Source organism: Ovis canadensis, chromosome 24 (genome assembly GCF_042477335.2).
Source record: "Ovis canadensis isolate MfBH-ARS-UI-01 breed Bighorn chromosome 24, ARS-UI_OviCan_v2, whole genome shotgun sequence".
Lineage (NCBI taxonomy): Eukaryota > Metazoa > Chordata > Mammalia > Artiodactyla > Bovidae > Ovis > Ovis canadensis.
In genome coordinates this window covers 14656452-14680827 of record NC_091268.1, presented here as the reverse complement: position 1 = coordinate 14680827, position 24376 = coordinate 14656452, and the positions used below count along the sequence as shown (strand labels likewise).

Below are 24376 nucleotides of genomic sequence, written 5' to 3'. Positions count from 1 at the left end.
AAGGATAATTATATCTCAAGGAAGGAACACTTATCCATGAAGAAGTCAGGACTTAAATCTGCAAACAATCATCTGCTTATTTATTGTGCTTTGCATGATAACCGGCCATAAAGGGCCTCTGCCTTCCCCTCAAGGTCTGTCTCCTGTTTGGGGCTGAAGAGCTATTTATGATGAAGGCTTTGGTCGTTTCAGGGAGTGACTCAGTTTTCCTTGGCATCTCCTCTCTATGCCAAAGCTATACATGTAAATTAAACTTCTTTCTCCTGATCAGTTCAGTTTGGTCACTCAGTCGTGTCCAACTCTTTGTGACCCCATGAATAGTAGCACGTCAGGCCTCCGTGTTCATCACCATCTCCTGAAGTTCACTCAGACTCACATCCATCGAGTCCGTGATGCCATCCAGCCGTCTCATCCTCTGCTTCTGCTTCTCCTACTGCCCCCGATCCCTCCCAGTATCAGAGTCTTTTCCAATGAGTCAACTCTTCGCATGAGGTGGCCAAAGTACTGGAGTTTCAGCTTTAGCATCATTCCTTCCAAAGAAATCCCAGGGCTGATCTCCTTCAGAATGGACTAGTTGGATCTCCTTGCAGTCCAAGGGACTCTCAAGAGTCTTCTCCAACACCACAGTTCAAAAGCATCAATTCTTCGGCGCTCAGCCTTCTTCACAGTCCAACTCTCACATCCATACATGACCACAGGAAAAACCATAGCCTTGACTAGGCGGACCTTAGCCGACAACATAATGTCTCTGCTTTTGAATATACTATCTAGGTTGGTCATAACTTTCCTTCCAAGCACTAAGCGTCTTTTAATTTCATGGCTGCAGTCACCATCTGCAGTGATTTTGGAGCCCCAAAAAATAAAGTCTGACCCTGTTTCAACTGTTTCCCCATCTATTTACCATGAAGTGATGTGACAAGATGCCATGATCTTCGTTTTCTGAATGGTGAGCTTTAAGCCAACTTTTTCACTTTCATCAAGAGGTTTTTTAGCTCCTCTTCACTTTCTGCCATAAGGGTGGTGTCATCTGCATATCTGAGGTTATAGATATTTCTCCTGGCAATCTTGATTCCAGCTTGTGTTATTTCCAGTCCAGTGTTTCTCATGATGTACTCTGCATAGAAGTTAAAGAAGCAGGGTGACAATATGCAGCCTTGACGTACTCCTTTTCCTATTTGGAACCAGTCTGTTGTTCCATGTCCAGTTCTAACTGTTGCTTCCTGACCTGCATACAGATTTTTCAAGAGGCAGGTCAGGTGGTCTGGTATTCCCATCTCTTTCAGAATTTTCCACAGTTTATTGTGATCCACACAGTCAAAGGCTTTGGCATAGTCAATAAAGCAGAAATAGATATTTTCTGGAATCTCTTGCTTTTCGAAGATCCAACGGATGTTGGCAATTTGATCTCTGGTTCCTCTGCCTTTTCTAAAACCAGCTTGAACATCAGGGAGTTCACGGTTCACGTATTGCTAAAGCCTGGCTTGGAGAATTTTGAGCATTACTTTACTATCATGAGAGATGAGTGCAATTGTGTGGTAGTTTGAGCATTCTTTGGCATTGGCTTTCTTTGGAATTGGAATGAAACCTGACCTTTTCCAGTCCTGTGGCCACTGCTGAGTTTTCCAAATTTGCTGGCATATTGAGTGCAGCACTGTCACAGCATCATCTTCCAGGATTTGAAACAGCTCCACTGGAATTCCATCACCTCCACCAGCTTTGTTCATAGTGATGCTTTCTAAGGCCCACTTGACTTCACTGTCCAAGATGTCTGGCTCTAGATTAGTGATCACATCATCATGATTATCTGGGTCATGGAGATCTTTTTTGTATAGTTCTTCTGTGTATTCTTGCCACCTCTTCTTAATATCTTCTGCTTCTGTTAGGTCCATACCATTTCTGTCCTTTATCGAGCCCATCTTGGCATGAAATGTTCCCTTGGTGTCTCTGATTTTCTTAAAGAGATCTCTAGTCTTTCCCATTCTGTTGTTTTCCTCTATTTCTTTGCATTGATCACTGAAGAAGGCTTTCTTATGTCTTCTTGCTATTCTTTGGAACTCTGCATTCAGATGCTTATATCTTTCCTTTTCTCCTTTGCTTTACGTCTCTCTTCTTTGCACAGCTATTTGTAAGGCCTCCCCACACAGCCATTTTGCTTTTTTGCATTTCTTTCCCATGGGGATGGTGTTGATCCCTGTCTCCTGTACAATGTCACGAACCTCATTCCATAGTTCATCAGGCACTCTGTCTATCAGATCTAGGCCCTTAAATCTGTTTCTCACTTCCACTGTACAATCATAAGGGATTTGATTTAGGTCATACCTGAATGGTCTAGCGGTTTTCCCTACTTTCTTCAATTTCAGTCTGAATTTGGCAATAAGGAGTTCATGATCTGAGCCACAGTCAGCTCCTGGTCTTGTTTTTGTTGACTGTATAGAGCTTCTCCATCTTTGGCTGCATAGAATAGAATCAATCTGATTTCAGTGTTGACCATCTGGTGATGTCCATGTGTAGAGTCTTCTCTTGTGTTGTTGGAAGAGGATGTTTGCTATGACCACTGCATTTTCTTGGCAAAACTCTATTAGTCTTTGCCCTGCTTCATTCTGCATTCCAAGGCCAAATTTGCCTGTTACTCCAGGTGTTTCTTGATTTCCTACTTTTGCATTCCAGTCCCCTATAATGAAAAGGACATCTTTTTTGGGTGTGAGTTCTAAAAAGTCTTGTAGGTCTTCATAAAACTGTTCAACTTCAGCTTCTTCAGCATTACTGGTTGGGGCATAGACTTGGATAACTGTGATATTGAATGGTTTGCCTTGGAGGCGAACAGAGATCATCCTGTCGTTTTTGAGACTGCATCCAAGTACTGCATTTTGGACTCTTGTTGACCATGGTGGCTACTCCATTTCTTCTGAGGGATTCCTGCCCACAGTAATAGATATAATGGTCATCTGAGTTAAATTCACCTATTCCAGTCCATTTTAGTTTGCGTTTAATGATGGAGAAAAAGGGCTCAACCAAGAACCTGGAAGGGGAGAGGGACATTTATTTTCCTCCTATATACATGCAAAGGAATAACACTCAACAGTGGAAAAGAATGAAACATCAGCCCTTGAAAGACAGGGAGACATCTTAGACGCATGTGGCTAAGTGAAAGAATCCAGTTGAAAAGGCTGCACCCAGTATGACCCCACTGCGACATTCTCGGAAGGTAAAGCTACACAGATCATGGAGTGGGGAACTGGAAGTGATCGTTTAGGATGGATACCTGTCAATATGCATTTGTCTAAGCCTGTCACTTTATATAGCGCAAAGGGTCAATCAGAATCTATTCAAATGTCCTTATGCATTGTATAAGTAAGTCATAGAATGGAATACCAAACACAACAGAATCTCAACATCACTCACTCTTCTATCACTATTCAGTTCAGTTCAGTCGCTCAGTCATGTCCGACTCTTTGCGACCCCATGAATTGTTGGTGGGAATGTTAATTGATGTAGCCACTATGGAGGGCAGTATGCAGGTCCCTTACAAAGATGAAAATAGAACTACCATACCACCCAGCAATCCCACTGGGTTTACTGAGACTACCATAATTCAAAAAGACATATGCACGCTCATGTTCATTGCAGCCCTATTTACAAAAACTAGAACATGAAATCTGGAGAAGGAAATGGCAACCCACTCCAGTACTCTTGCCTGGAAAATCCCATGGACGGAGGGGCCTGGTAGATGACAGTCCATGAAGACAGGAAGAGTCGGACAGGACTGAGCGAGATCACTTTCACGCATTGGAGAAGGAAATGGGAACCCACACTAGTATTCTTGCCTGGAGAATCCCACAGAGGGAGGAACCTGGAGGGCTGCCGCCGACGGGGGCCTGGGGGGTGGGGTGAGGGGTGCGGAGGTCTCGGTACCTGCCCACCCTGTGCCTCACCAGACCCGGCCTCGCACAGCGAACAGGGCCTCCCCCGATCCTGTTTCCTGCTAGGGCCACGCGGTCCCAGAAGTGTCTGTCTGCCGGCCGGGCCGCCGCCCTCCCGCGTGGCCTGCAGGCCTCGGAGCCTCCTGCGGGACTAGGCGTAGCCCAGCGGGGGCTCTGAGCGACCATCCTGCCTGGCACCTACCCGGTGCCCAAACATGCCAGGAGCCACGGAGGCGCGGTTGACCGGAGCGCCTCAGCCCCGCCCCTTGCCCTCCCGAGGCCACACCCCCTTGCCCCCAGGCCGCCCGCCAAGCACACCACCTTCCTGAGAGAGCAGCCGAGCCACAGGCAGGCACAAGGACAGACACACAGACACTCGCACGCACCCACGCCCAGGGAGACAGGGTCCCGGCGCCAGCTCCTCAGCCAGAGCCATAGCACCCGTGAGAGGCCGGGGCCGGAGGAACGGACTGGCGGGCGGGTGTCGGGAGAGACAGAGGCAGAAAGAGACGAAGCTTCCAAGACAGACTGCAAGACAGCGAGAGGGAGATGCAGACAGACAGACATGACACGACACGCACGCACACACACACACACACACACACACACACACACACACACACACTTGAGTGTGGACCTTGGAAATACTTCTGTTCCTAGTTGCTCGGTTGAGCCCAACTTTTATGTGACCCATGGACTGCTGCCCGTCAGGCTCCTCTGTCCGTGGCGTTTCCCAGGTGAGAATACTGGAGTGGCTTGCCATTTCCTTCTCCAGGGGATCTTCCCGACCCAGGGATCCAACTCGAGTCTCCTGCAGGTGGATGCCTTCCCATCTGAGCCAGGATCCTGCTAATTCCCTAGTCAAAATACAAAGAAAAGTGCTAGTGATCTACTAAGTGGAAAGATGATTTCACAAGCAGAAGGTGTCCTTTGTTGGTATCTTTGAATCTTTATTTCATTTTAGTTTATTTTTACTATTGAGGCTACTTGAACAGTGCAAGGGAGAAAGGCTTCCATGACCGCCAGAGGCCAGTCAGGCATGGGTGCATCGGGGACATGGGGGGTAGGGTGAGGGGCGGGGAGGTCTCGGTGCCCTCCCACCCTGGGCCTCTCCAGGCCTTGTCCATTCCTTTGGCTGCTCAGGGCCACACTATAGTTCTTGTCTTCATTGGACCTTAAGGACACTTGATTTGACAGGGAGAATCGGACACCTACAGAAGCATCCATTGGCTCTGTCCCAGCGTGAGACAGAACTGGTTACAGCTTGAAAATGTTTCCATGAAGTGAAATGTTTCCTGCTGTCAGGAGGAACGTCCACCCGGGTAGCCAGGGCGGTCCAGTTAGGGTCCAGTCAGGGTCCTGGTACACGTGTGACCCCACCTTGTGCCATGCTCCTCTGTTCCCAGTTTGGGCAGATCAGTCACAGGGTCATCACAAATGGGTCAGATACTCGGGGACAAAAGTGCAGGGGCAAAGTCAGCCATTTTAAAGGGCTAGTGGCTTTTTGTTTTGTTCTTTGTTTTAAATTGTCTTTTTCTTTGTTGTGTAATTTCCAAATGTAGACAAAAGCTTTAGGAAGGCACCTTCTTGGAGGAAAAAATGCAGACCAAAAGATGTCCGTGGCTTAGCTGCTGGGTGCGCAGAGACTCTGCCTGCAAACTTCCGGGTCCCATCTCTCTGCCCTCACCCTCGGTGCAGCCAAAGAAGATGCAGCCGGACAGTAGGTGACAGGTCGGACTGTCGGTGACAGGTCGGACGGCGTGTGCAGCCCTGGGCTAGAATGTGGATGAGCTGGAATGGCCTGCTTCCCAGGTTACAGGGCTTTTTCGTGCCATCACATGCCCAAGGGGCAGTGCTCTACCGGGAATCCTAACACCTGTTTATAAACGTTTACCAGTCTTGCTGGTTTTTCTTCAAGTTCTTGTCTGGTTGAATGTTAGCATATTCTTGCAACTAATAAAACCAAGACACATGTCTGTTCTCAGAGCATGAGGTTGACACCCATGCTTGTAGAGATGTGTGTGTGGCTGGCAGCACTCAAGAGCTCTTTCGTAAAACAGTAGGGTCGCTCGCAGGCCACGCCAGTTGCCCCTCAAGGACTCTCCCCACTGGGAGGATGGCCGAATCCAAATTCAGTGACAGCAGCATCCACCTTCCTGTCCTCCCCCCGTCCTCACCGTCGTCGGGTCCCTTGCACACTGTCAGTCAATGGGGTGAATGAAGAAGGTGAGGCCGGGAGAGGTCCTCCCTGAGTTCGGCCGGGCTGTAAATACACGGCCTGGCAGTTGCCCTTTCAAACTCAGCTCTGGTTTTCCCTCTGACGGCTACTCTGCCAGAGAACGCTGCTAGTTCAGGCTGGGTGCTCAGGGCCGCTGTGTCCCCACTTGATGGCAAGATAGACAGCCAGACAGCCTGGGTCGGGGTCAGGCTCTGTGGCTCAGGAGATGCCTTGTGCACCGCCCCCGCACCCTCCCACCCCAAGGTCCTATCTGTGACAGGGGTGTCTCACTGGATGCTTTCTCCACAGTTGACTATGCCGTCCCAGAGAAAGTGTGCGCTCACCCCATGGGAACGGGGCCTGGAGGGTCTCTTTGGTGCATTTTTTCCTGTTATTAGCCCTTCCCGTGAGTAGATTAATAAGCTTTTCTCTCACTGGCTCTCACAGAGCAAAGTATATTTAGGGAAAGCCTGTGCTAAGCTGGGAACTTTCAGTGAGGGGGCTTAGGGGGAAGCTGCATCATCTCTTTGCCAGAACTCAATAATACGCTTAACCAGGGGTGGGGGAGACCCAGTGCCTCTCTCCTTTTTTAAACAACATTTTTCTTCCAAGGAGCATGCAGCTCATTTTTACTGTTCTTAACTGTAGCTTAGCTTTCAGTCGATTGAAGAGTCTAACTGCTTGCTTGTTTATTTTCCATTCTCCTCATTATAATCCAACATTTCCCTGTCAGATGGACATGGCGACGTAGACATTAGAGTTTAGATAAATTAGAAACAATCCTAGAGCGAGGTGTTGGGAATATAATATATTGGAGGTGACCTTTTACAAACCACGTAAGATAGGCAGGGCATAAACCATGTAACTGGCTGTTTTCCATGGCTTTTGAAGTCACAGTGCAGCAGGTGTCCGGGGCTCTTAGAATCAGAAGGGCTTGGACAGATAGCCTGCTCCATCAGCAGCCCCCACTGTCTTCAGCCCTCTCTGGAACCCTGGCCAGACACTCATCAGATGTGTTCCTGGTGGGCCCAGGGGAAGACGGAAAATGTTCAATTGGGAGCAACGGGTTTCTGCTAGCGGTTTCTGTAGATTTCTTAGTCAACTTGGAGCGGGGGCTGGGGGTCAGGGCTGACCCATTGGGCCTGTGTTGTGACCCTGTAGCCTGTGTTGTGAGGAGAAAACGTCAGTGGTGACATTTCCGAGGGGTGCTGAGACTGAGTTTCCGCTTTCTTAGATCAGCCCCATGCTCTGCCCTCCCTGAAGTGGCCTGGGGAGAGCGGCCCGGCCCCCAGGATAGCAGATCGGGGGGCTCTAGGCCACAGGTGCCCGGCCTCTGACCCACAAGTAGCCAGTCCCTCCCCATGTCCCATCTCACAGATCCTGTGAGGGCTGGAAGAGAGGTCCAGCAGCGCTGTGAATCCGGAGATCTAATGAGAGAGTGGCAGCTGCTCACAGGGAGTGGCTGTCCCCATGATGGCGTTTCTGTCATTGAATGTGCCGTTTGCTGCTCTAGTGTGACCACCCTCCCACCACCCCGGGTGGCAGGGTCCCCCACGTGGTGGCCCCCCAGGCTGCTCTCTCTGGCTCATCCACTCTCAAGAAGTTTCCCCAGACCCTCAGTAGGAGTGGGCGCTGCTGCGCATGTGTGTGTGTCCTTGTGCCCCTACCACACTCTGTGTTTGCTCGCTTCCTCCCGCACTCGTGGGACCAGGCAGCGTGGCGCGAACGCAGAGGCTGCATTCCGCTACAGTCAGGACTTGGTCCTGCTGAGCTTTGGGGTGAGTACAGGCCGGCCTGGTCCCACGGGGGCACAGAGCCCACGCCGCGGGAGTGGAGGGTCAGCGGGTCTCCAGAGGTCAGCCGAGGGAGCCCTCGGCAGCAGAGAACATGACCCTGGCGCCCCGCTGCCGCCGGAGTGATGATTGCACGGCCGGGGCTCCCTCACGTCCACGCACACGGGTGTCCCTCCCACAGCGGCGGTGCTGCCAGCCACGCCCTGCGTGCACGTTCTAGGAGGGAGCAGGGCCCAGAGAGTCAGGGTTCACGAGGCTGCCCTGCCCTGGGCCTCTCCGTGTGGAGGCCACCTTATCACACAGAGGTGCACCGGCATCTGCGGTTCGGCCACCACTTAGGGGCCACCCTCCCTTGCAGGTGCCACTCTGGGTGGGCCTCTGGTGGGTCCAGCCCGGGGGCCCAGCCCTACTGGAGCTGCTCTGAGGGCAGGAGGCTGTCTGCTCTGTCCTGGTCACGTCTCAGCTAGAAAACTGGATTGGGCTTTTGAGGTTTTTTTTTACCAGCACCTTTTAGCTATATGTCAGAATAAGGTCAGCCACAGAGTTCCCGCCTTGATCTGCTTGGTCCTCCATGTTTCTCTGAATTCTCAAAGCAGCTGAGGGCCCCGAATGGGGTGGAGGGGTGTCTGGAGGGGCAGGGGCTCGGGCACCAGCTGCCGTCCAAGGACTGACTCGTCTGTGTTTCCAGTTTACCTGCACTGATTCTCCAGATGATTATACAGCATCCAGTATACGACAAAGACTACATTTTGAACACCATGAAATCTTTACTCTGTTAATACTTGTGACATGGACCTGAAGATATTTTATTACAGAGTTTTTAATTAGTGGAAAAATTCATCAATTCCATAGAGAAAATACTTTAGAATCTAATGTTACTTATATTTATGTAAATTTATGACTTCATTTCTATTATTACTTTTTCTTTTATATTCTGACTGTAAATATCCTTTCAGATCAATTCATGTTCTGATACCTGATTTTAGTCTTTCAAACGAATGTACTGTAGTGCTTGTCTGTATAAATCCTATGAATAAATATAGGGCTTTTGAAAATGATGCATTTACTGTAATTATTCTTGTTTAATTGTTAAATGTTAAACTATGAGAAGGGGTTTTCCTGCGGTTGTAAAATCATCATGACACGGTGTGCACTATCCTTCCAGGATGTAACCAGGCTCTCCAACAATCACTCTGAGATAAGCAAACTTAATTTCAACCAATTGTGGTTGGATTTTAACCGCTGGCCTAAACTGTACTTTTTCTAGGAAGAAATGCTTTTTGTCTGCAGCATGAAGTGATTTAAAAGTACTGAGTGTTAAATGTGAGCTTCTAATGAAATTGGGGCTGAAAGGATGACTAGAAGACTATGAAAGTCTCTGCTGTAACCTAGTCTCTGTGGACCCGGATTCCCTCCTCTCCGGTAAGACGCTTTGGGGACCAATCGCGATGCCCTGCACCCGCCGCAGAGCCATGGAGCTGGACAGTGAAGGTGCCCCTTCCCAGACAGACAGCGGAGCGCAGCTCTGACACAGGCCTTATTTGTATGTAAATCATCTTCTTACCTCTGTTTGTAAACATGTTTAAAGAATGGGCCCAGGCATACATTTTTAGATTGTGATGACACAGCCGTTCTGGATTGTATAAGTATCAAATGTAACTTTTACTTTTTCAGCGGCACATTAAAAAGCCAGCAAAAGATGTGTTCAGGTCACGGTGCGATCTTTATTATGCAGCTGGTATCTCAGTAGACACAGACAGCATGTCTCCTTACATGTGGGTTCCACCTTTAACTTACTTGTACAATTCATTGTTATCGTTCTATTTTCCTATTAATCTTTTGTGAACTTCCCGAATATGTGACAAAGTACGTACAGGCTACTTTTGAACTATTTTTATCACAGGATTATTTATTGCTTTCTTTCAATCAAGTACTGAAGCAAAATTTCCCAGGGCCAATAAAGAGTGCGGAGGGTAAGCTGTACTCTCACTGAGAACAGACCAGAGCTGGTAATGGGAGCCCGAGTCCACACACGGACATTGTGTTAAGAGAAATGGACGGATACAATGGAAAGGCCAGAAGGCGGAAGCGTAGGTGTCCCCAGAGGACTACCGATGGTGTGTTCATGCCCTTGGCTCCGGAGACAAGAGGCTCCATCACTTCAGCATCTGCGGGGACAGGGTCCCTCTGCTGCTGAGGCGCGGGCATCGGGCCGAAGGTGGGAACAAAGTGGAGGTGTCGAGGCTCACTGTCAGTCCCAGGGCAGGGGAGCCAAGGGCAACCCTGACGCGGACCCGAATGATGCACGAGGGAGTGTGCGTGTGCACACTTGTGTGTGGGAGCTGTTCATGTTATGTTATCAACAGTCTATTATTCATATATCCATAGAAACAAGAATGTAGCAAGGGGAGGTGGGAGGGAGATTCAAGAGGGACGGGACATACGTAACCTACGGGTAATTCAGGTTGATGTCTGGCAGAAATCTAGGGATACTGCACAAAATTATCTTAAAGTTAAAAAGAACATACCAAGGTGGTGAGGAAAGTATGAAAAAAAGATTTCTCATAGAGATTTATCCTCACCTCCATGTACATCAGGGAGCAGGCTGTCCACCATTATCAGACCCTCCCCCAGCATCAGGCCCTCCGCCAGCATCAGATGTGCCCCCCAGCATCAGGCCCGACTCCAGAATCAGACCTTCCCCCAGCATCAGGCCCTCCCGCACCCTCAGGCCCTCCCCCACCCTCCGACCCTTCCCCAGTACCAGGCCCCCAACCTCCAGTATGAGGTGTGGCAGCCCCACTTGTATGATGCTCCTGAACACACTCAGGCAGCCCCAGAGCAGCAGGACAATAGCTCTTGCAGGAGGTGCATCTTTAGGAAACACCTGCGGAGCAGCAGCAGCTGGGGTCTGTCCAGGCCAAGGAGAGGCAAAGAGAGGCACTTGTGCAGGAGGCTCTGGAGGCTGTGGGCACGTTCCCCAGCTCTGCTTCCTCCCCGTGCGGGCTTTGCTCTCCAGCTCCCACGGTGCTGTCCTTCCAGATTCAAGGTCTCCTTGACATCTCAAGCCTAAGTCCTGAGTCGCATCCCAGTCCAGCATGGCAGAGGGCTGGGAACACCCAAGCTCAAGGGCTGAAAGCATCCCAGGGGGAGAGCCCGGACCCAGCGGGTGGCAGGGCAGGGGATGAGGGTGGCCACCCACAGAGGGCCCGAGCAGCACTGGAAGGAGAGCAGTGATGCCTTAGCTCACACGGGGACCCCGCCTGGCCTGGCACTCAGAGATGTTGCCGCCAGCAGCTCTGGGGACACAGGAAGCCCGGTGAGGGACACGCCACCCGGGCCGTGTGGGTGGGCACTGCTGACCATGGCCTCGGTTTTCATTCCGGTTCCAACTGTCCCTCCAAGGGCGGACGGGCCCCTCTTCCGAACGGCACAGATGTTTCCTTTATGTGGGTGACCGCATTCCTGCCTATCTCTGTGCGCGATGTTGTCGCTCACCCTGTGTCTTTGTCTTTACAACCTGTGCTTGCTGCTCTCCCAGTTTACCTTGGGAGCAGCCCGGATTTTCTGCATTTCTAGTTGTCAGCGTCCACTGGGGCTTTCCAGGTGGTGCCAGGGGTAAAGATCCTGCCTGCCAATGCAACAGATAACAAGAGATGTGCGTTCGATCCCTGGGTCGACAAGATGCCCTGGAGGAGGGCATGGCAACCCACTCCAGTATTCTTGCCTGGAGAATCCCATGGACACAGGAGCTAGTGGGCTACAGTCCCTGGGGTCGCAAAGAGTCAGACACGACTGAAGCAGGGGAGCACACACTCAGGTTGTAGTTCAGTCAATCAATTGTGTCCGACTCTGCCACTCTGTGGACTGCAGCACTCCAGGCTTTCCTGTCCTTCACTAGCTCCTGGAGTTTGCTCCAACTCATGTCCACTGAATCATCATGCCACAGAACCGTCTCATTGCTGCCGCATCCACCAGAGAGGTGGCTGGGGCTCAGGAAAGTGCCTGGGCCCGCCGCGTGGGTGTGTACCTGCCCTCACTGCTCCCTGACCGCGTGACCGTCACTGCGTCCTCCTCTGTAAATTGGGAGGGGGCAGCACCTGCTTGGTAAGGGGGACACACAGCATCAGTATAGAATCAATGCACCATCCATCTCAGCATTGAATTTATTAATATAGGGATAGCATTTAATAACCTGCTCCTTTTGCTCTCTTGCCACTTAACTGTGCTCCAGACCACATCTGCTCCACTTACCCCTGCAAATCCACACCCAGCACAAACAAGACTCAACACGTTTGTGGCTGAAGAGGCAGGAACATACTGTCCTCAGGGAGATGAAGCCAAGCAAGATGAGGGCCTAATGATAACCTTGTGTGATGAGGGGACCCCAGAAGGACCTGCGTGGCTGTGGGGAGAGGTGGGGGGCATGAGAAGAACCCATGATGAGCTCCTGGGGAAGGTGGCAGGAAGGAGGGCAGGCTGTTCATTGTGGGGTGTCCACAGATTGTATTTCACCCCTCACTGATGAGCACTTAGGCCGTTTCCAAACACGTGTCACTGTTAGGAGGAAACAATCATTGCCCAGCTCCTACTCAATCAAATTCGTAGAATATGTTTCTAGCATTGGAGTACAATCATCTGCTGTATTCATTCCATGCCCCGTTCATCCACCCATCCAGCCAGCCATCTCTTCATCCATTCACCCACTCACTAATCCATCCCTCTATCCATCCATCCATCCACTCATTAACTCATCTGATCATCTCAGACCCACTTAGAAGACAGACGCCTCCTCCGCTCCTGCTCCCAGGAGGACCCCCAGTGTGAGTGACAGGAGCCTCGTAGGGACAATGGGGGAGACACAGGAGGGACATGCCTGCCTGCCCTCTTCTCTCTGAACAGTGAAGCACCCACCTGGTGCTAACGCCTCCTTGCCTGGGTGTTCAGGCCGGCCCTTTTCCTTCCTATGAAACCAGCGGCGGATGGAGGACTTGATGCCCTTCTTCTTCAGGGCTTTCTGCAGCAAGTCCTGCCTGCTGGTGCTGCTGCTGCGGTTGTTCTCGGGGCTGTCCTCAGAGCCTGTCGAGCTTTAGGGAGAGAAAATGACGTTTAACGGGCACCCTCGTGCAAACAACACCCCTCCACAAGAGCTACTGAGAGAAACGGGCATCCAGCAACACCCGCGCCTCAACCTCGCAGCAGACGGTGGAGTCTCCTTCACCAAACACGCTTCACACGAGCAGTGCAGGCTTCTGGACACAGACAACAGCCCCAGGAAGCTGAGGTTCTCTGCCTCGAGCTCTCCCCCGAGGAGGGCTTCACTCCAGGCCAGCTGGTGCAGAGGGCGCCCCGACCCTCCCTCAGGGTCGCTGCTCGGCAGGTGACAACGCTCCAGGGGAAGGCGAGCTCCCCTGCTCTGGGCGGTTGCCCCCGCCTCCTGCAGGGTGACTGGCCCTGGCCGTGGCAGGAGAGCGATGGTCACCGTGCGGGGCTGCTGGTCAGGTGACCACACGTGCCCCCGATCGCGTGCTGCCCTGCTCAGGACGGGAGCCCAGGTGGAGGTCTGAATGAGGACAGTGTCCGTCACAGGAGGGGACAGAGTCTCCTGAGACGAGACCCCTGAGGAAAAGGGAGGGACCCTCAAGAGCGAACCCGAGAGGCACGGGGCCGTCACCGGCAGGAACGAGCCCCAGGCCAGGCAGACCTCTCTCACGAGCAGGAAGAAAGCTCCCACAGGAGTCAATCTCCAGAGAAGGACATTTTCTAAAATCACTGAGGTCACTGAGCTCTTCTTCCCCAGCACCTGAAGTTCACCACTAACCACAGGCACTGAACCCAATGGTATTCCTTTAAAATCATGCTTGCAACTCTTTCAGGGCAAGAGGCGCAGGGCTCCTGAAACTGACCACGCGTACACAGGCCGCTTACTTGTGGGCATCCCTGATGTCCTCTTGGTTGGCTGTGCGCAGCGACCCCGTGTGCAGGCGGTCCAGCTGCAGGGACTGCGGCATGGCGGGGGTCGAGGTTTTAGATTTGATAGCAGTCTCATCATCTCCTATCTCTTCCCGTAAAGCTGGCAGCTGAGGGAGTGAGATAAGTGTAACATTGGCTAACAGTAGAGTGTTTTGAAAATGGCAATCACACAGGCTTTACATTATAACCAGAATCTTATCTGAAAATCTATTAGCTATGCTTTCCCACAATTACAAAAAGAAACCCTTGTTCTAGCTTAATGCCACCTTAAGGACTGTCTTGATCAAGAGAAGCGGGGCTATGGGGCAGCGAGAGCATTTGACTGAGTGCAGAGACCCTGGACGGGAGCCTCCCTGCAGCCTGGCTCTGCCCTCCCTGGAATCCAGTGACCAGATGGCCCTGCCGGGCAGGACAGCAGAGCGATGCCGGCCCCGTGAACCCTGCATGGCATGAACTGCTCTGATGAAAGGACTGTCCTCATCACAGGATGCTGCTCAGAAGCACCACAGCGAGAGTACGAAACCTCTCAGCAAAGCCGTCCAGACCTTTCTGTTTGAAGGAGGAAAAGATACAGCTTGTGCCACCACCCAAGGTCATTTGGAGAGATGATGCAGGTTACTGGATCCCATGACAACAAGAGAAACACAGAAAAGGTACCTAAACCTCCACGCGAACACCACGCGCCTGGATCACATTTCTCGGTAACAGACAGACTGGGGGCCACACACTGAAGTACTTACACGCAGTTTGAGGGTCATGTGCTCAGAGTGGTTTCCATAAAGCACCCCCAGGTCTTCACTTCGAGATGATCCTGTATCACCCTAGAGGGTCGGAGGTTCAAAAGGGAGGAGATATATGGGTACCTATGGCTGATTCATGTTGGCGTTTGACAGAAAAGACAATTCTGTAAAGCAATTATCTTTCAATTAACAAATAAACTAATAAAAACCCAAATGAAGGTGATCTCTCCTGGACTCCTAGCTTTTCTGCTGGTCCTGGGTGTGAGGACAGGAAGGACAGTGTGGGGAACAGATTAACCCCTCAGGGTCCAGACAGGTCTCACTGATACATCTGGGTGTGTGGTTAAGCCAGGGAAAGTTTTGGGAAACACGCATGGCATGCATTTTTATAAACAATGAGTGTGCTGTTTAACCAACTAACCTGTGCCTTTTCAGTGGGATTCTGTAAAGAATACAGAAGAAGGCACCCCATTCCAGCACTCTTGCCTGGAAAATCCCATGGACGGAGGAGCCTGGTAGGCTGCAGTCCCTGGGGTCGCTAAGAGTCGGGCAAGACTGAGCGACTTCACTTTCACTTTTCACTTTCATGCATTGGCGAAGGAAATGGCAACCCACTCCAGTGTTCTTGCTTGGAGAATCCCAGGGACGGGGGAGCCTTGTAGGCTGCCGTCTGTGGGGTCGCACAGAGTTGGACATGACTGAAGGGACACAGCAGCAGCAGCAGCACTAAAGAATACTGGTCCCATGCAGCCCCACAGGAGCTTGGTAACAACAAAGTGACTTAGGGCAAAACACAGCTGAACTCGGTTAACAGCAGCTGGATACACTGGGCACCCTCCCCTGCGCTCTAACAAGAACCCTCCGACACCAGAAGGCTACAGAGCCTAGAAATTATCCACATGGAACTGAACAGGGATCAATCTCAAATTCAAGTTAAAATAAGCATTTCTAAAAATCAGAAAACAACGAACAGAGCAGGGAAGTGACGCACCTGGGCTGACTATGGACTCAGTGGAGACAAACACCTGCCTCAAGGTCAGGGACCATGCCAGCCCCTTACCCCGGGCCTCCTCCTGAGCAAGGCCTCTGGGTCCGCAGCCTGGCCGCCCTCCCCCAAGATGGGAGCCGCCCCTCTGGTGCCCACGTGGCCAGGATGGGCAGCACCGTGTCCACTTAACAGGAGGGCAAAGCAGGCCACAGAGTGGGCGAGCGGCACACCCAGGTTACCAACCCCAGGGGGACGGCGCTGCTCTGCTGTGCCCAGCAGAAGGGCTCCCGGGCACTGAGTGGGCTGAACTGGAGCGCGGCCACCCCAGTCCTGCAGGAAGGCCCAGGAGTGCTCGGTCAGCGGGCTGGGAGCAGGAGAGGGACAAGGAAGGCCAGCCCATGGGGCAGTGGACTCCAACTACAGGGGTTCATCCAAGTGACCCGAGTGGAGAGGCAGCGAGCTCCCTCCTGAGGCTCCCTCCATCATGATGCCATGATGGACACGAGAGCGTCTGGAGGAAAGCGGGCTGGACGGCACCACGGTTAAGTGTCCAGGCTCTGATCAGACCAGTCCGCATCACGCTGCTGGGTATGAGAGCCTGGGCAGGGTGCCCGGCCTCGCTAAGCCTCAGTGTCCATGTCTCCTGAACGGGGAGAGCAGCAGCCTGGACCTCACCTGGGGCTGAGATGACAGACGCGGAAAGCACGAGCCTGGCACACAGAGTCTCCTGCACACTGCGACCCACCATCATTAAACTGGCTTCCCGCAAATCTAACATCTATGGCTCTCATTCAGTCATTCCTTGTAAGAAAACACTAAGCGGAAATTCCATGGTGGTCCAGAGGTTAAGACTTGGCACTTTCACTGCCGGGACACTGGTCTGATCACTGGCTGGGGAACTAAGATCCCATAAGCTGTGCAGCATGGCCAAAAAAATAACTAAAGAAAATTTTAAAAATAATAAGTAATACTATGTCTATTATAAAAAACCATGAGATGATCAGAAGGCAAACAAGTGGGAGAAAGGCAAACTGTTACAATTGTCCCAATGAATGACCTATTTCCAACAGAACCATCAACACAGTTTAAGTGGTGGGTGAGTTTCATTACTTCCATTAAAAAGTCACTTATTCACCAGGACATAACCACACGGTGTTCATTCATGTTAAACCAAAACGACTCTTTAATACTTCACAGAGAAAGAAAGGCCTGCTAAATTAATAAATAGTTTACCTTTCGACACCGCTTCCTTAAATCATGAGGCTGATAGATGCATGCAAAGAAATGAAGAGAAACCAGATTCACTGCGACTTTTAAGCTAAAATTTCAAGCATCTGAATAGGCAAATACAGGAAAGCAAAAATGAGGGCAAACTTGTAAGTGACATGAAGATTCAGAGAACACGTGACTGGAAACAGATCATTTTTTTGACCACAGAAGTTAAATAAGCTATTCAAGATTTACTAGAGAAACACTAGAAATTATTGCTCAGGAAGATACAGTTCTATTACATCATCATGATTTATTAAAGCACAGGATTCCGTACAACAAAGGCCCTTAACACTTGTCTATTCTCAGGCAAACTTCTGTATAAGTTATTTTCCCTTAATAAAAACATCTTATACTTTAAATTAGCAAATTAACTGATAAGGAAGTTACCATAATACCTATTTTAACATGGAACAAATCTAACCACCTCTTGGACATTAATGTAAAATCCTGACATAGAATTTGATTGAAAACTTCTCAAAATAAATTCATTAAAACAGGCTTCCTGTGAAAATAAGAATGAAAGTTACCATAATAGCAGGTGCCGTCTTTACATTTTATTAACCGTAAAAGATACGTTTCTAGAGTCTAATAGAGACATTAACTGTGCAAAAGCTGATGAGATTTACACTCTTAAATACAAGCACCAACACAGAAAGGAGATTGTGTGAGCTCAGTTCAGATCAGTCCCTGTGTCATGTCTGACTCTTTGCAACCCCATGAATCGCAGCACTCCAGCCCTCCCCATCCATCACCAACTCCTGGAGTTCACCCAAACACATATCCATTGAGTCGGTGATGTCATCCAGCCATCTCATCCTCTGTTGTCCTCTTCTCCTCCTGTCCCCAATCCCTCCCAGCATCAGAGTCTTTTTCATTGGGTCAACTCTTCACATGAGGTGGCCAGAGTACTGGAGTTTCAGCTTTAGCATCAGTCCTTCCAAGGAACACCCAGGACTGATCTCCTTTAGGACAGACTGGTTGCATCTCCTTGCAGTCCAAGGGACTCTCAAGAGTCTTCTCCAACACCACAGCTCAAAAGCATCAATTCTTCGGCGCTCACCTTTCTTCACAGTCCAACTTTCATGTCCGTACATGACCACTGGAAAAACCATAGCCTTGGCTAGATGGACCTTTGTTGGCAAAGGAATCTCTCTGCTTTTCAATATGCTGTCTAGGTTGGTCATAATTTTCCTTCCAAGGAATAAGCATCTTAATTTCATGGCTGCAATTACCATCTGCAGTGATTGTGGAGCCCCCCAAAATAAACTCTGACACTGTTTCCATTGTTTCCCCATCTATTTCCCATGAAGTGATGGGACCAGATGCCATGATCCTCGTTTTCTGAATGGTGAGCTTTAAGCCAACTTTTTCACTCTCCTCTTTCACTTTCATCAAGAGGCTTTTTGCTCCTCTTCGCTTCTGCCAGAAGGGTGGTGCCATCTGCATATCTAAAAGTCCATTAATTCTACACTTAAGAGGATCATTTCTTTATGTAAGCACAATCTCACTTATGAATTATACATGATATGCCGTTTAGGATCCATCTACATTATGCTTGTAACTGCATGCTGCTGCTGCTGCTGCTAAGTTGCTTCAGTCGTATTTGACTCTGTGCGACCCTGTGGACTGCAGCCTACCAGGCTTCTCTGTCCATGGGATTTTCAAGCAAGAATACTGGAGTGGGTTGCCATTGCCTTCTCCTGGAACTGCATAGTGATTCACCAATTCAACTTACTGCTATGGGGAAAAACACCATTTAATGAGACATGAAGACAAAGCACAGACCCAACAAGGGCACACACGCTGTGGACCACAGCATGGCCATGACCAGAGCAAGCGGGGGGACGGGGGAGGGGAGATGGATGGGAAACTACAGCTTCGGGGGCGGGGGAGGGGTCTGGATTGGTGACAACCAAGCAGACAACAGGATGATACAGGATCTCTAAACCAATGATGAAAGCAGACACACCGCCGGAGAACTCCAACAGCAAGGAAAACATACAGAACTGTTCTGTAACAAATATTCGGAAAGAAATCAAGCATGAAACCACAGAGAAATCCTCAAAGAATTTTAAATAGCAACTAATTAGCCAATGATGCAAATTATAAAAACAGTGTGTCAGAAGACCACAAAATGGACTAGTTCCCACTTCACAGGCCACTAAAAGGATTCACAGTTAATTTAATGATAACCTGACTAACAATGAAGCTAACATGAAATGGGTGGTCACAGAAGAATGTGATAATACATGTCCAGTTACAAAGCAGTGTTGTACATGTGACTTCATGGGATAACAATGCACTCACAAAATCCAAGCTAAACACGCAAGAAAGTTGGAACATCTGCTTTGGAGCCGCACACTCTGTCACCAACAGCCCTAGGTCGTCATCCCATTTTTAGACTCAGAAAAGTGAGGCAGCCCAACCTCTTCCCTGAGGCCCTGGGGCACCGGGCTCTTAACCTGGTTTCACACGCAGAGCTGGCCTGAGCCCGCGGTCGGGTCCATCCGCAAGCAGACCATGGAGATTCCTGGTTTTGTTCCCACCGCATGCCTTGCACCCTGCAGCCAGGCAGCCCCAATGGAACATGTGCTGGACGGCTTCCCACGCCATGAGGGCTGCCTATGGTTACTTTCACGAAGCTGTCTGCTCCCTGAGAACAGAAACTTCCCTGAAGCTGCTGTGCCCAGCACAGGCCAGGTCCAACAACAGAGAGGCAGGCTCTTGCTGAGTTCATGATGATGTGCTAAGCCTGTGGTCCAAATATCAAGACTAATTCATTGCTGTGCCATTGTGGAATGATTAAAGACTAGGCAGTTTAAAAAAGTGTAGACCTCTGAGTGCATCAAATGTACCCGATTTTCTTCTAAGTAAAAAGAGAAAAAGCAAAAAACAAACAAAATAAAGAAAACCCACGTCCTGGGGGAAGGATGGGCAGGGAGGAGGCAGACACATACCATAGTCATGATGCCCAGCCGGTCTCCCTGCTGCGCCGGGCAGTGCCGCCTCCTTCTGGGCTTGGGCAGGGGCGGGCAAGAGCAGGCAGATGAGGAGCCAGCAAGCAGGTTGAGGGAGCTCACCGACTTACAACGATGGAGGCTGCCTAAGCGCCCCCTGCCCTCCCTGCTCTCAGTGTCCTCGGCCCGCTGCTCCGTGTTCTTGTCTTCTTCCACCAAACTAAAATAGAATAAAACCTGTCACCTGTCCTTGTCAGCAGAGAAACGTGTCTGGACAACAAATTAGGCTGGCATTCTGTGTCATGATTAGAAATTCAAGAAACAGTTGCTCAATTAACATCTCAAGTAAAAGGTTCGACTTTTCCTCTTTTGAATATTCTCAAACTTAGAATAACTTAGCATTGAGTCTTACAAACTGGCCCCTGATCATTCACTCTTCATTTCATGTCTTTCCTCTAACATTCTGAAGGGGCCCTGGTGGCGACGCTCTTCCTGTGAGGAGATAACCTGATGTTGACAACCTTTACCTCCCTGCTCTCAGGGCAGAGATACATGTCAGTGCCACAAGTTTTTTCCACTGGGAATCGGGAACTCGGTACAATCAAAACAGCAATTCACGAACAAGATGGAGTTTCTAAACACAAGTCTACAGACCAGATGAAGTGCTGAGTTGATCTTTCTTTTTATTTTTAATGTAAGTTTGAATATGTACAAATGCATCTCTTGAGGAAGTTCTGCACCAGCTTTGTGTAAGTTTCTGGATTCATGTCAACGTGCTGCATTAACCTAGAATTCACGGTTTCTGCTCTTCTCCCCTAATGTGTTGTGGATGATTTTCTATAGCAGTTTAAATACATGATGATGCAAATAAAATGATTTTCAAATTAAAATAAAACATTGTTATAGGAAGTAAACTCTCCAGCTTCACATCCACATATACAACTTGAAAGTTTTTCACTGTTGATAACAAGTTGATGGACAGAATCTACCATTTATATCAAGTCACTTGTCACATAAGGAAAAATCACTTTTACATGACAACTTGCTGTAAAAATAAAAACATTAATACATAACCGTTCCACATTTCCTGAGGGGACATGGAAAGACCATGATTCTGATATCGTCTGTGCTCAAACACGGCCCACAAAACCGTCTTTCTCTCCATCAAATGGGCAGGCGGCACCACCTGCGTTTGCTGGTTGTCCCGTTCGCCCCCTGCCTTTCTCCCGGCCCCCCGCACTCGGTGGACAGAAATGGGCACCTCGGCCTGGGCTGACGTGATGAGAACAGTCTGAGCAGTAGCCTCTGCCTGGTCCTGTGCAGGGTCACCGGCCTGCGGCCACTCTGAACATGGACTCGGGACACGGGCATAGCTGTGTGGGTGTGGCACCAGGCAGGCCTCGGGCCCCCAGCCACCCGGCTGCACCCAGACCGAAGGGCCGCTGCTCACCACGAGGCCGGCCTTTGGATTCTATCCTGTTTTGTAAATTGTTATCATTGCCAAGATGGTGTCTAAAGAAAACATCTTAAATATACTGATGAGATGAGAAAAACTCAAACACATGTCCTTGGACCACTGTCTTACAACAAGCCAATCTTCACACTGTTTATTAAGTGAAAAATGAAAATGCACATCTGAGTGAGAATTTGCCAACCCCAAAACCTGAGCTTTTCTCTTCCAGGTGGCCTTTCACCAGAAATTCGTGGGCTCTGAGGACACAGGAGTGTGCTCGGGCCACAGCGGACACCGCCTCAGCACCTCACCCACCTTGGGGCTCAGAGCTGAGGGGGAACACCCCAAAACGCCTTGGACAGAACCCCCCGGCTGACTGAGCTCTATCATCAAGGGCAATCTCAAAACTGAAAATTCTTGAAGCAAACCTGAGGTCAGGTTTCTTACTATGGAACACTCAGACTTCCCTAGGAGAAGGCAGCTCCTCAAAGAAATTGAGTTTCCGGGGAGCTGAGTTTGGGATCACCCACCTGATCTCTTCCTTGATGGCGTCCAGCTGCTCCTGCAGCCTCACACTCTGAGTCTTGGCATCGACCTGCCCGCTGGGCGACAGCTGAGTGGCCGGGCTGAAGAGGGTGACCCTGTCGCCCTCGCTGTCTGACACGCCCTCATCACTCTGGAACACCTGGGCCATGTCCCCCAGTACGCTGGCTTGCTGAGCACGCTCCCAGTCCTGGTCCTTCGCGGTCTGCACCTGGGCATGAGAGGACCACGTCTCGTCAGTGACATTCAGGGCAGCTCAAGTCTATCAGGAACTGAACCCAATTTTACTTGGAAACCCTGACTCTGAAGAAATGTGGATAAACCAAAAAATGGAATCAGACTAAACAAATAGGTAAAGACAGCAACACTCCACCTGGAAAAACTCAACTCGAAACTGAAAACACAACATAGAAAGAAAATACATGGGGATGCTATCCATCCCAAATACCACCAGGTGATTAGAGTCAGAATTTGTCTTCTCCAGGACAAAGGGGTACTGAAGACATCCTGCAGCTCTGAGCCACAAGGCTAGTTTACTAGTCATTAAAATAACCCAGGTGGGTGGGTCCTCAATCAGAAAGAGAAACAAGACCTGATGCCCACCACTACAGCCTTCATTCTTTTTTAAATGAAAGGATTCAAAGGACAAACCCTTAACTGAAATTCCAGGATGACTGATCAAGCTTACCTCTTTATGTGTGGCACCTAATTCAAGCCTACACGTAACCGCGCTCTCAACTCAAATCAAAGGGGCCGAGTCACTGTGTGTTGCTGTGTGTATGTGCGTTAGTACACTCTTAGTGTATACTCACCCTAATACATGGATACTGTAATAGAATACCGTTAACGTCTCTCACTGATCTTAACGTCAAGGAAATCTTGTTAACAGCTTTAAATTCTAAGCTTGAGAGAACAAAATGTGATCCTAAATTAATTCTATTACCCAGTTTTTCACTGCAAGTTGATATACAGAATATAATACATCTTGAGACATTCATGCCAACTAATACTTTTTAACTGGGGTCTTCCCAGATGGCTCAGTGGTAAAGAATCCGCCTGCCAATGCAAGAGGGCAGGATCGATCCCTGGGTCGGGAAGATTCCATGGAGTGGAAAATGGCCACCCACTCCAGGATTCATGCCTGGGAAGCCCCATGAACAGAGGAGCGTGGTGGGCTACAGTCCACAGGGTTGCAAAGATTCAGACATGACTGAGCATGTACGCAGGCAACGCTTTTTAACCATATAAAACTCTGACTTCTTACAGAAAAAAAATGTATATACAAGAATTCTGGAAGCTCAAAAGTCAAGTAGTTACATAAATAAGTGCATCACCCTCCAAACAAGGCAGCAAGTGTACAAATCCAAGACGGCCGGGGGGCTGGTACCTTCTCATCCAGGGCCTTGTGGTGCTCAAAGAGCAATCTCAGCGCCCTGAGCACCTCCACCTCGCTGGTCATGCTGGCTGGGGACTGTGCCTGCCGCTTGCCCGCCGTCAACTGGAAGGATGGCTGGTACCGGGAAACCAGGAACTCCAGGTGGTCCAGCAGCAGCTGCAGGGCAGGGCCAAAGGAGCACCTTTAACCTCCTGCTCGAATTCAGGCCCGATAACTCCTCTCAGCCTCACGCTATAGCCAGAAACATGCTAAGGCATGTCAGAATCCCGCCAGTTCCGTCGAAATTTAGAGTGGACTTCCCCAGGGGCCCAGTAGTTAAGATTCCACACTTCTGCAGGGGTCACAGGTTTCAATCCCTGGTTGGGGAACTAAGATCCCACACAAAGTGTAGTGTGGACAAAAATCTAAGTTAAGAGCACTCCCCCCTCAAATGTACTAAAATTACATTGTCTCATCATAACTTTGAAACAAGGTATGAGAACCGCAAACTGATCCACCCAGGTCTGCTCAGTGGGAAGATGTGAAAAATGACTTGAAAATCAGACAGAGGTTAAGGACAGCAACACGGAGGCTAGCGGTGACCCACACGGGGCAAATGTCAACACGTGAGAATCCCCATTCTGACCCTGGTGTTGTTGATTTCAGCCTTGAGCACTGATATTTCTTCTTCTCGTCTCCGAAGATGCTCCCTAATTAGTTGTATATTCTTCTCCTAAAAAAACAAAGAAATGAGAAACTAAATGCAAACATAATTTAAAAAGACAGTGAGACTGTCAAGACTGGCCCTGTCAAGTCTCTCCAGGTTCCACACAAAGGCTCTCCTAGCCCCTCCAGAGAAGAGGGGCTCCACTGACCCCAAGACCACACAGACCACTATAATTCAGACCGGCCTTCAGCCTCCCCCTCGACCTGGCAGGCACACGGTAGGGGAGAACCCGGAATCCAAGCCTGCCTTCTCAAGGCCCAGGATGTCTGAGAAGCTTTCCAAAAGATAAACCTAACAACAAAGTGGATAAAGAGATTCTTAAAGGACACACAGACCAGTGACCTAGAGCCACTGGGGAGAAGGAAGAAAAAAGGGAAGCCACCAGGCTTTGGAGTGTTCCTCTGGGAAAAAGGCAGA

At 49.8% G+C, this 24376-nt stretch overlaps 1 long non-coding RNA gene across 1 annotated transcript; it reads right to left on the bottom strand.

Annotated features, from left to right (window-relative positions):
- Positions 1–21981: 21981 nt before the first annotated feature.
- LOC138428931 (uncharacterized) lies at positions 21982–24376 on the bottom strand. Its single transcript, XR_011252624.1, has 3 exons — positions 23879–24376; positions 23245–23409; positions 21982–22068 (listed from the first exon to the last, which is right to left on the bottom strand). It is a non-coding gene; the product is annotated as an uncharacterized lncRNA (long non-coding RNA).